Raw genomic sequence first — 15,381 nt, forward strand, 5'->3', positions numbered from 1 at the left:
CCACATCGCTAATTCTACTTCGAATCACTTTGCCAGTTGCGCCACCATATTATTATTCATGATCGGGGTATTTGCTTGTTTTGTTGTATGAAGGGGTACTGATACTAAATGAATTAAAAGAAATAAATAAAACAATAAAAATAACAGATTAACTTTTGAACACACATTTCTAACAATGGGTAAAGGGGTCTGAAGTTACTGGAGCTGCATGTTTTAAAAAGAAATCAAAACTTTAAATCATCGATGAAAACAATAAAAATGGAATTGAACTCATGTCGACCATGGTGCAAACATTACACCATTACCATTTGACCACTACTAGTTCATGAACTTGAATCGTTATCTATCAGTTTAAACCCTTTAAATGAACAAAGAGATGTGTAAAAGTTCATCGATGCGTGTGAGAGAGTAGGGCTAATGAATAGAAAGATATGGCATGAGTTTGTGTTCATTATCCCCGAAAAATTTCGCTTGGGCAGCAAGCCGCTGCGAGAAAACCAAACTGAGCGCGCAGGCTGAAAGCGAACGCACACATTTACACATAACACACAAGCTGTGTAAAAACCAAAACAACGTAATTCCGCATATTTCCAACCGTCTCCACCTGCTTCTACATGCCCCTCGCCAGAAAGTCACACACTTTTTCATTCTCATTGCTGGTAGGGGAATTTTGCTGATATTTGGATATGATAAATTAATTTTTTTTGTATACATTTGTTTAGAACTAAAAATTTGTATATTGCATCCACACTCCATAAATCAGCATTTTACACGTTATAATGCAGCTGCTGCCTGTAAACAAATATCGACGGCTGTTGTCAAACTGAATCTCAAAATGGCTACATGCCAAACGCTAACCGTAGCAATAGACGATGCGCAATCCAAGGTGTTATAAATGACAAGGTGAAGTTGTTCAGAGCAAAATGACATTTCTCGACTTAACATTTCTCTTCCGGTGGCTCCGGTATAAAAATCGGGGAGGGGTGGTGCGGGGTAATGAAATTTGTATGCAGAGAGTGACAGATGTCCCCCACAATGTCGCCCAGCAAAAGCGATAAAAATCAACCTTCTAAATCAAGGTGGAATGTATAATGAGGTGTAGTTATAGCGCTTTTGGCGATCCCCCCCCTGGGCTTCGATTTTGACAGATGGTTTTCCGCTTGTATATGTATTGATGGATTTTTTACGTTTTGCATGGTCAATATTTGGTGGAGATCAATTTGGATGAATATTTTAGTTTATTAGAACACAGTCCTTGATTTCCAATGAAAATTTTCCTTGGAGAACTTAAAACGTTCGCCAAACGTGGAAAACTAACTGTCAGTTTTCTTCGTCGATTCTTCTTCCACCTAGCTGTCAAAACGGGCTTATAACTTGACCTGATATCTTTACGGTCCTTGTTCTAAATACATTATCCTTGGTCAAATCCTTTATAAAAATTTGACAGGCTGTGCCAAAGTGGGTATAGGGACTAGGTGGGCTTATAGGTTTGGCGGGAAGGCCATATTGGACGAACGAATGACAGGAGGGGATTCGATTGTGATACGTAGTTTTTCACCCACACTACGACACATCATCCAAAATAGCCATTGGAATTCACACGCATACATCAACAAATGATCGAATCCCCTCCTGTCATTTCGTTTTCATTTTTCTACAGTACGGCTGTCAATTTGTTCGGGATAAGCCCACCTGTATAATAAACCCACTTTGGGCTGTGCGATAAAATGGCCAAGGTGTATGGATATTAGGAGGTGAAGTGCTTCAGAGCAAATTGACATTTCACGACTTGACATAACAATACTGGTGGCTCCGGTATTAAAATCGGTAAGGGGGGTAGGGGGGTATAGAAAATTGTATGCGATTTGACATAACAATACTCAATGATGGCGCCCGGAAAACGCGCTAGCAATTCACCTCCTTAATAAACACACCTTGAAAATGGCATGCGAAAAATCGTTGCCACCGCCCTAAGCCCACCTGATATATGCACTCACTTTGTTCCACCACCTGATATTTTTAAATCCACCTTGAGCAGAAGAGATAAAAATCAGCCTTCTAAATTCTTACACCTTGGGATAAGCCCATCTGTTTATTATACCCACTTTGATAGTTGCTCGAAAACTGCTATACAATGCAAACAGCTGACAGTCTGAAATTTCAGCATACGAACTAAATACGAACTTCGGAGCGTACGATAAAAGGAAAGGGCTCTTTTCATGTTTTTGTACATCACCATCAGAAAATTAAATACGCTTTATCGACGTTGGCAGAAAAAATCTACTCGGGTGCAAATCGAAAATGAGCATTCCGAATTCCGTTTTTCCGACTGGCATTTATTTGTCAAACCCTAGCCGGCATCGCGAATAAATGAACTCTTTTTAACAGTCGTTTAAAGTTCATTTTGGTTTAACAGAGTTCATTTGTTGTTCATACCTGTTAAAATAAACGACCGTCAAAACAGTTAACGACTGCTCGATATCGCGTATAAGCAAACACGGGGAAAAAATTCGAGCAGTATAATTAAACGACTGTTAATTTGTATCGCATACGCTCTTGACAGTCGTTTCGCGATGCCAAATTCTAGCAATTTTTAACGACTCTGGTTAATTTTTAACGACTGTTAATTTTAAACCAATTCATTCGCGATGCCAGCTCCTGTTTGATGGATAGATTCCAGAATCGAATGACACTATTTTCTTCCCTCTAGTTAGGCTTTTATGCTGTTGGAGTCCTGGGGTAAGAATTCGAGCAGATGATAATGCTCGCAACCCTCGCAATGTTTAGCGGGGGCTTAAGTTATACACATCTTGATGAAGGGAAGTTTTAGTTGTCAAACGCAATGGGGAATGTGGCTATGGCTGTATCAACGCCATTTTAGAAATTGTGAGATCTGTTCTTCGACAGAAAATGGTGAATAAAGCGTGTTCAACTGAAAATTATTAGCGTGAAAAGTCTTGTTCTACCTGTTTATCTCTGTTTATTTGGACATTCGTGATATTTTACTTCGTTGATGAAGTAAGTTTCCATAAAATCTTTATTCTTAGTGCCAAAGTGTTTAGAGAAATGGTTATAATTGTAAATGTTGCAAACTGCTTTCGCGGGTGGTTTTTATTCGACGAATATGTAATTTTTGTACATTACAAATGATTTCGATTTTTTGTGGTTTATTTTGTGTGAACTAGTTACATCACTATATTTTGTGACTCTGAATATCTTTGTATTAATTGATAAATGTTCAACCATTATCAACATCTAACTGGCAGAAAGTCCCAAAAGTTGATAGCAAGTAAAATGAACGACCATGAAAGCTTTGAGGCGAACTTTTGTGCTCGTGTTAATTCACACACTGAGAGATAAATTATTTTATGTTCAGGGTTCGTCGGCGTTTTTAAATGTGTGAGTTGAAGTTGACAAGTAGAAAAATGGGTAAAATGTAACGTATTATAATAATAACGAATTAAATTCATCTGAATCGTTTAATTAAACAGTTATTTCATATAAACAATTTCGCACTAATGTGCGACGTTGAATGCAAAAGAAAATACGCAGAATATGTATTTTATGGACAATCGAGTTTACCAACACTGTCAAAATGTAATTACATGGAACATATAAAATACGGATTACATATGTATTGGTGGGACATTTGATGAATTTATTGGGTTTTATGGATATCGAATAGCCCGCAGGAAACAGGTAGAGGATCGATTGAAATGATAATGAAATAAATCACAATTGATCAACAAAATCTCTCAGCGGTCAAAACTATTTCACGAATATGTTGTACTTTATTGAGAACCTATCATATCAATGGAATTGTTGTCTAAAGTTTTTTTTTTCTTTCTCTAAATTAACAGTTAAATTCAATCAGGTCACTGTTGGATGCATACTTTCGTGGCATTGTGCCACTTCAGTACTTCTTGAAAAGCAACTCAAGACCAGTAGCGAATTAAATCTGCCTGATGAAATCCCTCTTAAGGAGTGAAGTATTCCAGGAAAGGATTCTATAATCAACATACCATTTGTAATAGACATTACTTTGCGGCGACAACTGTGAAGGTGAGTAAACATTTGCTCTTACTAGGTGTCACAAAACGATGCAATATGCAAATAAATGTTTTCGGATGGAAATATGCTTTATATATTTGGTTGGTCGATGAAAACGAAAGCGATTTAATGTTTTGAAAATGATACGGTGTTAATAACATTTGATAACTTTGACTTTGATAACATTACATTTTCCTATCAAAGTAAAATTTTAGCTTGTTTAAACAGTTGGTTTGCTTTTAACTCTTTAAAAAAACTGTCATCACTTTTACGGGACACACGGGAATACAGATAGCATTTTACTACAACGGCAGTTCACGATGTTGAGAAATTCAACTGAATCGAAGTACTAACAGTTTCTTTTTTGTGTGTTCTGACCATTTCGATAGTTCTGACTTCCAATCTATTCGTCTGATCCATCCTTTTCGATCTTTGTGACCGTTCTGAAACCGATTAGTAAGTTCAAAACATTGAACCTTTTTCTGATCTTTCGGTATGGCAGCTTATATACTTGTGACAACTTGTGAAACATTGACTGCATTCGCTAAGAACAAATCCCAGCACTATAGGAAGGGAAGCAGCAAATCGATATTGATGTGCTATTCTCTTTGTCCTCAATTAAAATGATAGTAGCGCTCTGTTAAAGCAAGTGATATTTGGTTCTTTTAGTGATCCCTTGTTCCAGTTCTGTACTGTCTCACAAGGTATAATTGTAACGGAATTTTCCCGTTATGTATGTTCTGTTTAGGGAAGTGTTGCAAGTGTATCAGTTTCTTATCCATTTCTCAATGCGAGAGTGCACACAGCACGTCGAACACCGCAAAAAATCGAAAACAGTCGAAGTCGTACGAAACCAAAAAAACAATTCAATTGCGTTCCGGTTTCGTCGGACGCCGCATCTGGTTTTATCCGTCAAACTAATTGTGTGGCGTTTTATAGGAACAACCTCACTCTCACCTGTTTCCAGCTATGTTTGAATCTCGTGCCGTTTGCATAAAATCGCAAACCGCCTGCTTCGAATCGCATACCACTACGATCGAATGCGTGCATCTACGGTTGAATCGCAGCATGCCAGTACGGATGAATCGCATACTAGTGGTGGGCAAAACGGCTCCGAAGCCTGAGCCGGCTCCGACCGGCTCCAGACAATTTCGAAAAAACGACAATTCCCAAAACGCTCCGCTCCCTTGACTCCGGAACCGGCTCCGCTTCCACGGCTCCAGAGCCGTCGGAGCGGAGCCGGTTCCGGAGCCGTTGGTGCGGAGCCGGCTCCGGGAAAAGGTAGAAGCCGGCTCCGGAGCCGTTGGTGCGCTCCGAAACGCCCATCACTATCGCATACCACTACGGTCGAATCGTGTGCCATTATGATCGAATCGTGTGCCGCTACCATTAGATTTCTGAAAGCCACCTTTCAGAAATCCAATTGTAGTGGCACACGATTCGTCCATACTGGAACGCTATTCTACCATAGTGGAACGGGATTTAACCGTATTGGCACGCGATTCAACCGTAGATACACGCATTTGATCATAGTGGCATGCGATTCCAAGCAGGCGGTTTGCGATTCGATGCAAACGACACGTGATTCGAACGTAGCTGGAAACAGGTGTAATTTTTCATAACCGTTAAACCAGCGGTCGGCAAACTTTTGAGACAAAGGGCCAAATTTAGTATATGATCTAAAGCCGCGGGTCAGGAGAAAGCGGTTTTTCTATTCTTGTGATTTAATTGTTACATTATATAATTTTAGAAACAAAATAATTGGTCAATGATATCAAGCAATGCGATTGGTATTATTGCTGTTTTCCTATAATTGTGTCATCCAAGTGTGGTTCAAAATTGATAATACCTATTTATTTTTTTAATACAGCGCCTACCACAACTATATGGACAGTTGTTTTTCGCGATTTACGAAAAATTCATAAGAGATAGATAAAAACAGTGAATGTATGAGTTGTGCAGAATACTATTTCACATCTTTGTATATTTTTTCAAATTTTTTTAACAGATTTTTACACGACTTACGACGAAAAAACAAATTTATGGTCGTACCATAACTATAAAGACACTTCGAAAAACAGGTTTTATGTGCTAACTAACGCATTTAAAAATCATTCAAAAATATAAATAACATATTCTACAAAGGTTTTAAAGAAATACATTTTTGAACGATTTTTTAAAATTGTTCTTATAACTTATTTTAAGGTTTTAAAAGTTTTATAAGAGTAATTATCAAAAGATATTTTTTTCGAATGTAGTGATTGTTTTGAAAATGCAAACCAAAGTATGTAAAAAGTTTTTCAAAAATTATTTTGAAATCGCAATGAGAACCTTTTCAATTTTGTGAACAACGGTTCAAACCTGATCCGATCAAACAAAAGCGACACAAAAAGCTCAACAACGATTTTTTAGCAGAATCTAAATATTTGCTGTTGTTACATACATAGTTACAGGGTTTCACACTTTATCTCAAGACCACGGGACCCCTTCCCGAATCTGTCTTAGCCAAAGCCAAGACTGCGGTATGATGCTTGAAAACGTTGATGATACCTGAATTCATCGGATGCAATGCTGAATCTGCGGCACATTTCTCGAAACACACTGGTCCGCGCCGAGGACATGCGGTCGAATATTTTTTTACACGGATAACCTTTGTGTACATCAGTGTACTGAAAACAGTGAATTATTTTTTCGTGTTTTTACCAGAAAAGATTATTTAAACAGTTCAAACTACTTTCTTAACATTTGTAAATATTTTAATTAAACAAATATGCATTCACTCATTTTATTAAATTGTCTTTTTTTGGTTAAAAAAACGAAAAGGATAATTGAGTGTTTCTAATAGACTGATGTACACAAAGGTTATCCGTGTAAAAAAATATTCGACCGCATGTCCTCGGCGCGGACCAGTGTGTTTCGAGAAATGTGCCGCAGATTCAGCATTGCATCCGATGAATTCAGGTATCATCAACGTTTTCAGGTATCATCAACGATTTCAAGCATCATACCGCAATCTTGGCTTTGGCTAAGACAGATTCGGGAAGAGGTCCCGCGGTCTTGAGATAAAGTGTGAAACCCTGTAAGGAATGTAATCCTAGTCCGATATTTTTTTCCTCCCACCACCCACTTCACCATCGATGTTTTCATAGACCGCTATAAAGTCGCCGGTAGCCGTCTGCTTGTAAAGTTTAGTTTTTTTTTTTGTGAACGAAAATTTTTTTTTGTGAATTTTTTTGATATTCAAAAAAAATTTTTTTTTGAAATTACTCTTATAAAATTTTTAAACCTTAAAATAAGTTATAAAAACATTTTTAAAAAATCGTTTAAAAATGTATTTCTTTAAAACCTTTGTAGAATATGTTATTTATATTTTTGAATGATTTTTAAATGCGTTAGTTAGCACATAAAACCTGTTTTTCGAAGTGTCTTTATAGTTATGGTACGACCATAAATTTGTTTTTTCGTCGTAAGTCGTGTAAAAATGTGTTAAAAAATTTTGAAAAATTATACAAAGATGTGAAATAGTATTCTGCACAACTCATACATTCACTGTTTTTATCTATCTCTTATGGATTTTCCGCAAATCGTAAAAAACAACTGTCCATATAGTTGTGGTAGGCGCTGTATAGAAAAATATAAATCATAAAATCTCGTATGCGACCTTCATTTCGATAGTATTATTGTGGTGTTAAAATAATATTAATATTACATGACGGTTACATTAAAAAGTGGACAACAATTGTCGATTTTGCATGGGTTTATCTTAATCCGCACTAACAAAACGTTTATTGCACTTTGAGCGCAACGCAATCATTTCAGGTGAATTTCGACAGAATTTCGATATAACACCCTAGTCCGCAAACTAGTCCAACATCCGTCACCTGGGTCCTATCGATTTTTTCTACACCAACGTGATGCAAAAACTGTACTCTAACAATTTTGTAGCGAAAACTTAATAGGAATTGATGAAAATCGAAGGTAGAACATAAATCATACATGTCTTCGCCCACCATGGTGACAATTCCCAATAACTGACGAAAGGCAATTCGCAAAGTCTTGAACTTATTTGTGCAAGTAATTTGAAATAATTCCCTTTCAACAGATGTAAATGTAAAGAAATTATCTTTCCTAGTTTTTTTCTACAGCCAGCCGAAAACGGCATATTTTTTCATGCAAAAGTTATTGATATTGACTTCGAGTTCGAACATACTGAACGGTCCGTCATTCCATAGTACTTTAATTAAAAGTTGAAAAAGTACGATGGTTTAATATGATATACTAAAAGATCTTCAATAATTTGTGTACGAATCGTTTCTTCCCATCTTTCTAAATCAGTCAAATCCTTTCGCGGGCTGGATTTAATGTTGCGGCGAGCCGCATTTGGCCCGCGTGCCGGACTTTGCCGAACGCGCTGAACTATTAAAATCATTTAAATACAGGTAGTCCTCGAGATTCTCGGCACCTCAGTTCTTTAAGCAAATTGTACTGATTTCTGACACATCAATTGTAAAATGCTAAGTAATTTCCCTTTTGATCGAATGTTAAAAATCATTTGAAAGGATATAAAACAATTATATTTAGTCATAATCATATTAAATAATAAATTAATAGGCTGAAATCATCCCCTACTTGCAACATTATACAAAAATTGATATTTTGGGTAGAAATCACGAGATTTGACTTCTGCGGAAATTTGGGATATGTTGTTTTTTGCGGCCGTTTTCGGTTCCCAATAACCTTTAAGTTGGCAACCGGATACCCGGGTATTTTTTTCAACTTCGAACTGCAATAACTTTTGATTCATTTCTTTTATTGACCTGAAATTTTCCGTAGCCTCCCAAATTTTAATTTCTGATTTTTTGGTGCTGCAATTTTAAACAGTCTGTAAGTATTTTATTTTGATTTTTTTTAACTTTCCTACGTAAGTTGGCAACCAGCATACCCGTGTATTCCATACATTTTGTATGGAGAATGACGTTTCTCTTCTTCCTCTTTTCGTATTGTGCTTATTTTCGAGTCAAATTCAAGCGATTCCAAATTTGAATTTGACCGTTATTTTTATAATAAAATGAAAAAACTTAATGAATCAATGAAATAGAAAAGAATATATGGTCGGCATTACTTGCTTACAGCATTAAAATATAGAAAGCATTGTTTACCTATGAAAATCGTTATTTTTTTGCATCAAAGCATGTGGAATACCCGGGTATGCCGGTTGCCAACTTACGTGTGTAAATCTGGTTGCCAACTCTACGGTTAACCGTGTATTTCGGGGACCGATCGAAAAACTGTTTGCGAACAGCAAGTGCGATAAAATCTGGAGATGGAGCACATACACGGCCCTAACCCCGGAGCAGAACCGAAAGATAACCGATTTAAGAGCGTGCTGCAAACCATTGCTTAACATAAAAGATGATTTACAAAATGTGTCATTTTCATTAGGACTGTATAGGACGGCATGTCCGCGTAGGAGGTTACGCCAAATAGAAGAAGTAATTATCATTGTATTATTTCCCTACCACTCTCCCACGCGACGATTGAAGCGATACGGAGAACAATAGCACTGCCCGAGTCGCACTCATACAAAACACTGAACGGGTTAAACATGAATAATAAATCGTTAAGGCCAATATTAGTTTAAAAAGTATTTTAAATCGAAAATAAGTTTATATCTATATTTATATTTATTCATTAATCCATCGGGATTTTAAAGATCTTACATGAATGTACTTAAATTAGTGCTTATGAACTGTGTAAGGTGGTACATACATCGATGCTGAGTGTGTTGAGCAAAATTTTGGAGCGGTTGCTTCAGCGGAGGTTGACATCCACCTGCAGTCCAACGGGGGACAATCGGACGCCCAATACGGTTTCCGTAAAGGGCGTTCGACCGTGAATGCCATCACTCGGGCTCTGGACAAGAAGCGAAAGGGGGATCGCTTCTATGTGGTGGTAACTGTGGACGTCCGGAATGCCTTAAATTCGGCAAACTGGACAACCATCGGCCAAGCTCTGCAGCGTAAAAACACTCCGCCTTATTTGCAGGCATTGCTGCGTAACTATTTTGTTGGCCGAACGCTCCACTACGATACGGATGAAGGAATAGTGTCGAGGACTGTATCTGCTGGCGTTCCTCAGGGCTTGGTTCTAGGACCAACACTGTGGAACGTCATGTCCGACGACCTACTCCGCTTGCCGCTCGAAGGACTACGAGCGGACATCATTGGTTTTGCTGACGACGTGGCCTTTACATTTTTGTGAAGGACCACGGAACAGGTTAGTATTTTGGCAAATTCTAACCTGGAGGGTAAAAGTAAGGCTCAGCCCTCTACGTTACCCAGGAGAAGCGTTACATGCCTTGAAATATTCCCAAGCAGCATTTTTGTCATCCATGCGACCGACCAGAGTACATTATTTTATTAAAGAATATTTTCAACTGCGATACAAATAAAAAAAAAATTCTTTAAGATTAACCAACATCTAGGACATTACATTCTAAAACAGAAGTAATATATATAGTTTATGAGAAATATTCAAGAAAAAATCTAAAAAAAACCCTTGAAGCTTTAAATTGGAGTAACATTCCCAATAAGTAGAACATAAAAAATATGTAAAATATATTTATTTAAGCTAAATATTTGAAAAATATTTTTTTATGAAATCTATGTTTGTGGCCATTTTAAATCATAATTGCATTTAGTTGAAAAACACTCTTATTAGGACAATGAGAAGGTCAATAAATGCATTTACATTTTTTAGGTTAATAATTACATTTACACATTGATTATGATTTTAATATCATAATTTTACCCATAGGTGGCTAGGCAATATTTTTAAAGTTGCTATAACACTAATGGATATCAAACGTAGTAAGGTATAAGTCATATAATAACTTTTTTATTCTAATGAATTATCAATGAATCTAAACCTTATGAAAGATTGCTGAAAATTCATAAGGTTTAGATTATTAGACATTAATATCTATCAATTTGCTCATCCACGGCGGTTAAAACAGGCGTTCAAAAATGTTGCTTGGGTTTGTGATAAACAGGCGTTACGCGTAACGCTAGCGTAACGTAGAGGGCTGAGCCTTACTTTTACCAAATATTCCAGTCGATCTGTCACACCGGGTGTTATAAACAACGCTCCTAAGATGTCAGACAAAGGGCTGCTGAAATCAAATGCTCCTAGTCAGTAATCCATTGCACGTATTCAAAAGTAGAGAATGCTGGTCAAGAATCTATTGCGACTAATTAAACAAAATATGCTGCTAGTCTAAACTCAATTGAAAAACCCTGTAATACGCCCAATCTGTTACAAGATGTTAAGATTTGTATTATGTATTGCATTATCCGGCGCTACAACCGCTTTGCGGTCTTGGCCTGCCTCAGGAGTGTCCGAAACCGCGCCTTCGTCAGCCAGTCCGTTATCCCGGCCTTAATGGTGGACGCCTCCACGCCATCTTGCCACCTCAATTAGGGCCTACCACGCCTCCTCTGTCCTTGTGGACGGCCTAAAAAGACTTTACGGGCTGGGTCGTCCGTTTCCATGCGTACAACATGGCCAGCCAACCGGAGCCTGGCGAGCTTGATACGCTGCACGACAGTGAGGTCGCCGTACATCTCGTATAGCTCGTCATTATAGCGGCTCCTCTAATGTCCTTCCACACATACGGGGCCAAGTATCCTTCTGAGCATCTTCCTCTCGAACGCGGCTAAGAGGGGTTCGTCAGATTTGGACAGTGTCCATGTCTCAGAGGCGTATGTGAGTACCGGGACTATATAGGTACTATATAGTCCCAGCTTCGTCCGTCGCGACAGGTTCTTTGAGGTGAACTGCTTTTTTTAAGCAGTTAAGATTTAAAGTTTGTTAAATCTTCCTATCATATATAATTGCAATGACACCCAAGGAAACATAACTGGCCATATATGATAGCTATGGCTCATAAAGCGTTAAATCCGCAAGGAATTAGGAATGTCATTCATTCCCGCAAAGATACAATTCCGCAAAGATTTAATATCGCTCTGAATTGCAGTAAAGAAGAAAGATCAATTCCGTAAAGAGTTTCAAAGGTGTACCAAGATTGAATTCCGTATTGAGTTGCAAAGGAGTCACAAGATTTAATTCCTAAGGAGAGTCGATTCTGATAGGGATTAATACAGGAATCGAACAGGAGGAAGCAACAACGGAATGAAATGCAAGAACACCAACAGAGAGAACAAAGAATAAATTATAGCGGTAAAGAGAGAGAACAAAACAAATATCTCGTAAAATCATTCCAGTCTCTCTCCATAAACTAGATTACAGTGTGAGACAAAAAATGAGAAGTAGTTGTTTTTAATGGATAACTAGGTGGCCCAACAGTAAACCTAGTTTTTTTTTTTTAAACCTAGTTTTACCCAAAATACTAATAGTTGACGATTAAGTATTATAAATCGTAAATATTGGTGTCTGAGTACAGATTTCTTTTTTGAATTATTTTGAACTGTAAATTAACCCGTTGTGCAAAATCGAGCAGTTTTCTGCGTAGTTGTCAAAACCGACGCCAAAAACTACGCCAGAATTTGTAAACTGGAATTTGTAAAAACTGCTCTGGCCAGCGCATTAGTAGCAGATTTTAGGTACCTAACGCCCTCTGTTAAGGGAATGGGAAGACTATTTCAGACGGCGGAGCAAAAAACGGCCAAAAAATTCAAAAATATTGGAACCTATTTTACTCTCTTCCTCTCGCTGCTTCTCTTCGTTGTCTTTTCTTACTTGCGCTCAAGGATGTTATATGAGACCAGGTGGTGGAAAAACCCACCTGAAGCCATTGCAGATCTCGTGTGTCACTTCTTCCAAGTTTTAGTACGCGATTATTGAAACTACCTTCATTTACCACTTGACGTAAATAAGATAATCATTATAAAGATTTTTCTCATCCGAATCAACCGTTTGTTTCGTTGAATATATTAAAAATACAACAAAAAAAAATTATACGGATTTGAAAGATGTATGGGATTTGACATGGGGACTCTTGCTGGATTGAGAACCCGCACGTCAAGAGGTTGTTTGTAGGCTTGAGCAATTTGATTCTTTTCAGTGAACGCGTGCGATGTAGTTCGTTCAGTATGATGAACTGAACGCGTGCGGTAAGTCAGTCGCTCAATTGGTGCTAACTACCTTTTTTTAAATATCATGTTCAATTTTATCGAAATCTTAATGCAAGCTACAGAAAGTTGCTGCATTTAAGGCTGCATTTTTAATTATAAATACAGTCAGTCCGAGATACGCGGTTTATGCCTAACTAGGCAACTAGCTTTTTACATTAAGCCATTTGTGTATTACAATTCACTCATAAATTTTTAAAATTTCTGGGTTTTAAGAGGTTCTCAAATTTTGGCTAAACAGTCATCTATCTTGCATTTGAGAATCCTTTGAGCCAATTGTACTGATAGCTCACAAGAAATTAGAAAACGTAGCTCGAGAACAGACTGTATATACTTACGTTGATTTGTAATCAAAGCTGATCTAAACTAGTAAAATCTACAAGCTTTCTCTTTTATGTTGCTGTGCTCTTAACAAGTTCTTTTTGTGCGACTGAACTAACCAAACGTGCGTGCGGCAGTGTGCGACAAGAGTTCTTTTTGTGCGGCTGTGTGCGATTGATCAAACCGACCACGCCAGCAATATGTGCATTCTTTCTCGCTCAAAGTGCGATCGATCTTCTTGTGTCATTGTGTGTGACAAATTTTGCCGACCCAAAACGAATGTTTTTTTTCGTTCAGTCTATGACACCGACAGTTATCTTGCATCTTGTTCGGAGCACATTTTTGTTAAATCTGTATACGTGCGGAAGACCTACCCGTTCACTTTTTCGTGTGCGGCGATCAACCGCACACTATAATGAACTGCGTATGAGTGTGCGGCATAGGTCTCGCACAATTGCCTAGTTGTTTGTCAAATTGCTCTGTATTCCATCACCTGGTCTCATAAACCTCCTTGCTTGCGCTCCAGCCCGTGCCTTCTGTCATCAGCTGATTGTGTGTTGTGTATGCGTTGGTAAATATAGCGGAATTTAGGGAAAGTGTGCCACCTTAAGCATTTCTTCAACTCACTAAAACGTGAGTTTCGCTTGAAATAAACTACTTGACTATAAAAATTCATGTGTTGGAGGCGAGCTGAACTTAGGGACATAAGGACGTAAGGACGGCAGACACAGATTCACGTGTTTTTCTGTTAACAGTTCAGCGTGAATTAACTTCTTTATTATTTTTGACAGTTCACATCTTTTTGACATTTGTATAAATGCAAAGGTATGTACATATGTGTCATTTGACGCCATTTTTAATGCCTACACATGACAGTTCGGATTCTGTTTGTCTACAATAGATTCTTAAACTATCGAGGTTAATTAATCCTCCTTTTTTAGCAAATTAACCATCTACAATCTCTTCTTCATCGCAACATCTTCTTGCATATTTTAACATGTTTCTATAAAATCCGTCGCAATCCTGTCGTGTAACCAGTTCGGCACCTTCTTTTATAGCCTTCACTAATTCTGTTCATTTATCTGGCGAGCGCGTTGAACAATATCCTTCCATTTCGAAAATAAATTCTCAATTGGATTGAAAAAAGGGGAATATGGTGGAAGGTATTCTAATCGAATGTTATTTTCCTCTGCAAATTGTTTGACAGTGTTGGTTTTGTGGAAGGCAACATTGTCCATAAAAAATATAGGATCTGTAATGTTAATGTTAAACCTTCCTTATTTTTTCGTAAAAACTGAAATAGAGTTTGATTGAATGCTCCGTCCTTTGATTCGTAGGCTAAGATGCCATTTCTGGTCATACAACAGCAAATTGTTATATTCGAGCTCCTAAAAGAAGACACTATATAAGAGGCAGGTTTTCCGGCATCTGACCAACCACTTTTGCATCGCAAAGAAACGTTGAAGCCCACTTCATCAACGAACATGAAATTGGCGTCATTGAGTTCCGCTTGCCAGTCCATAAAACGTAGCGCATACTCTTTTCTTACTTCTTACGTTGTCCGGAGCTTTTGGACGCTCAGGTAGCAGCTGCACCCTTTTTAATGTGTAGTTGAAATGGGAAAGATAATTTCTAATTGTAGAAATACGCACATGAACGCCAAACTCTTCTGCAGATTCTTGGGTTATTTTCTTTAGGCTCATAGAACAATCTTCATCCATCCAACTTTTTAAGGTTTGTAGCTGCTATCCCGTAAGTATGTTATTGTGGGCACTTCCCTTGTTGTTTAAATTAATGTTAATCTCGCCGTCTTTCACATATTTCTTTACAATCTGAGAAACAGTTTGGATGTTGAGGTCCA

General features: G+C 37.8%; 1 protein-coding gene across 1 annotated transcript in view; it reads left to right on the plus strand.

Annotated features, from left to right (window-relative positions):
* Positions 1-2,836: 2,836 nt before the first annotated feature.
* Positions 2,837-15,381, plus strand: part of LOC133391662 (uncharacterized protein DDB_G0283357-like) — a 39,244-nt gene continuing 26,699 nt past the window's right edge. The window contains exons 1-2 of the mRNA XM_061647231.1: positions 2,837-3,018; positions 3,861-4,062. The gene's annotated coding sequence lies outside the window, so the exon portion shown is untranslated. The remainder of the gene's footprint in view (positions 3,019-3,860; positions 4,063-15,381) is intronic.

Source organism: Anopheles gambiae, chromosome 2 (assembly GCF_943734735.2).
Source record: "Anopheles gambiae chromosome 2, idAnoGambNW_F1_1, whole genome shotgun sequence".
Lineage (NCBI taxonomy): Eukaryota > Metazoa > Arthropoda > Insecta > Diptera > Culicidae > Anopheles > Anopheles gambiae.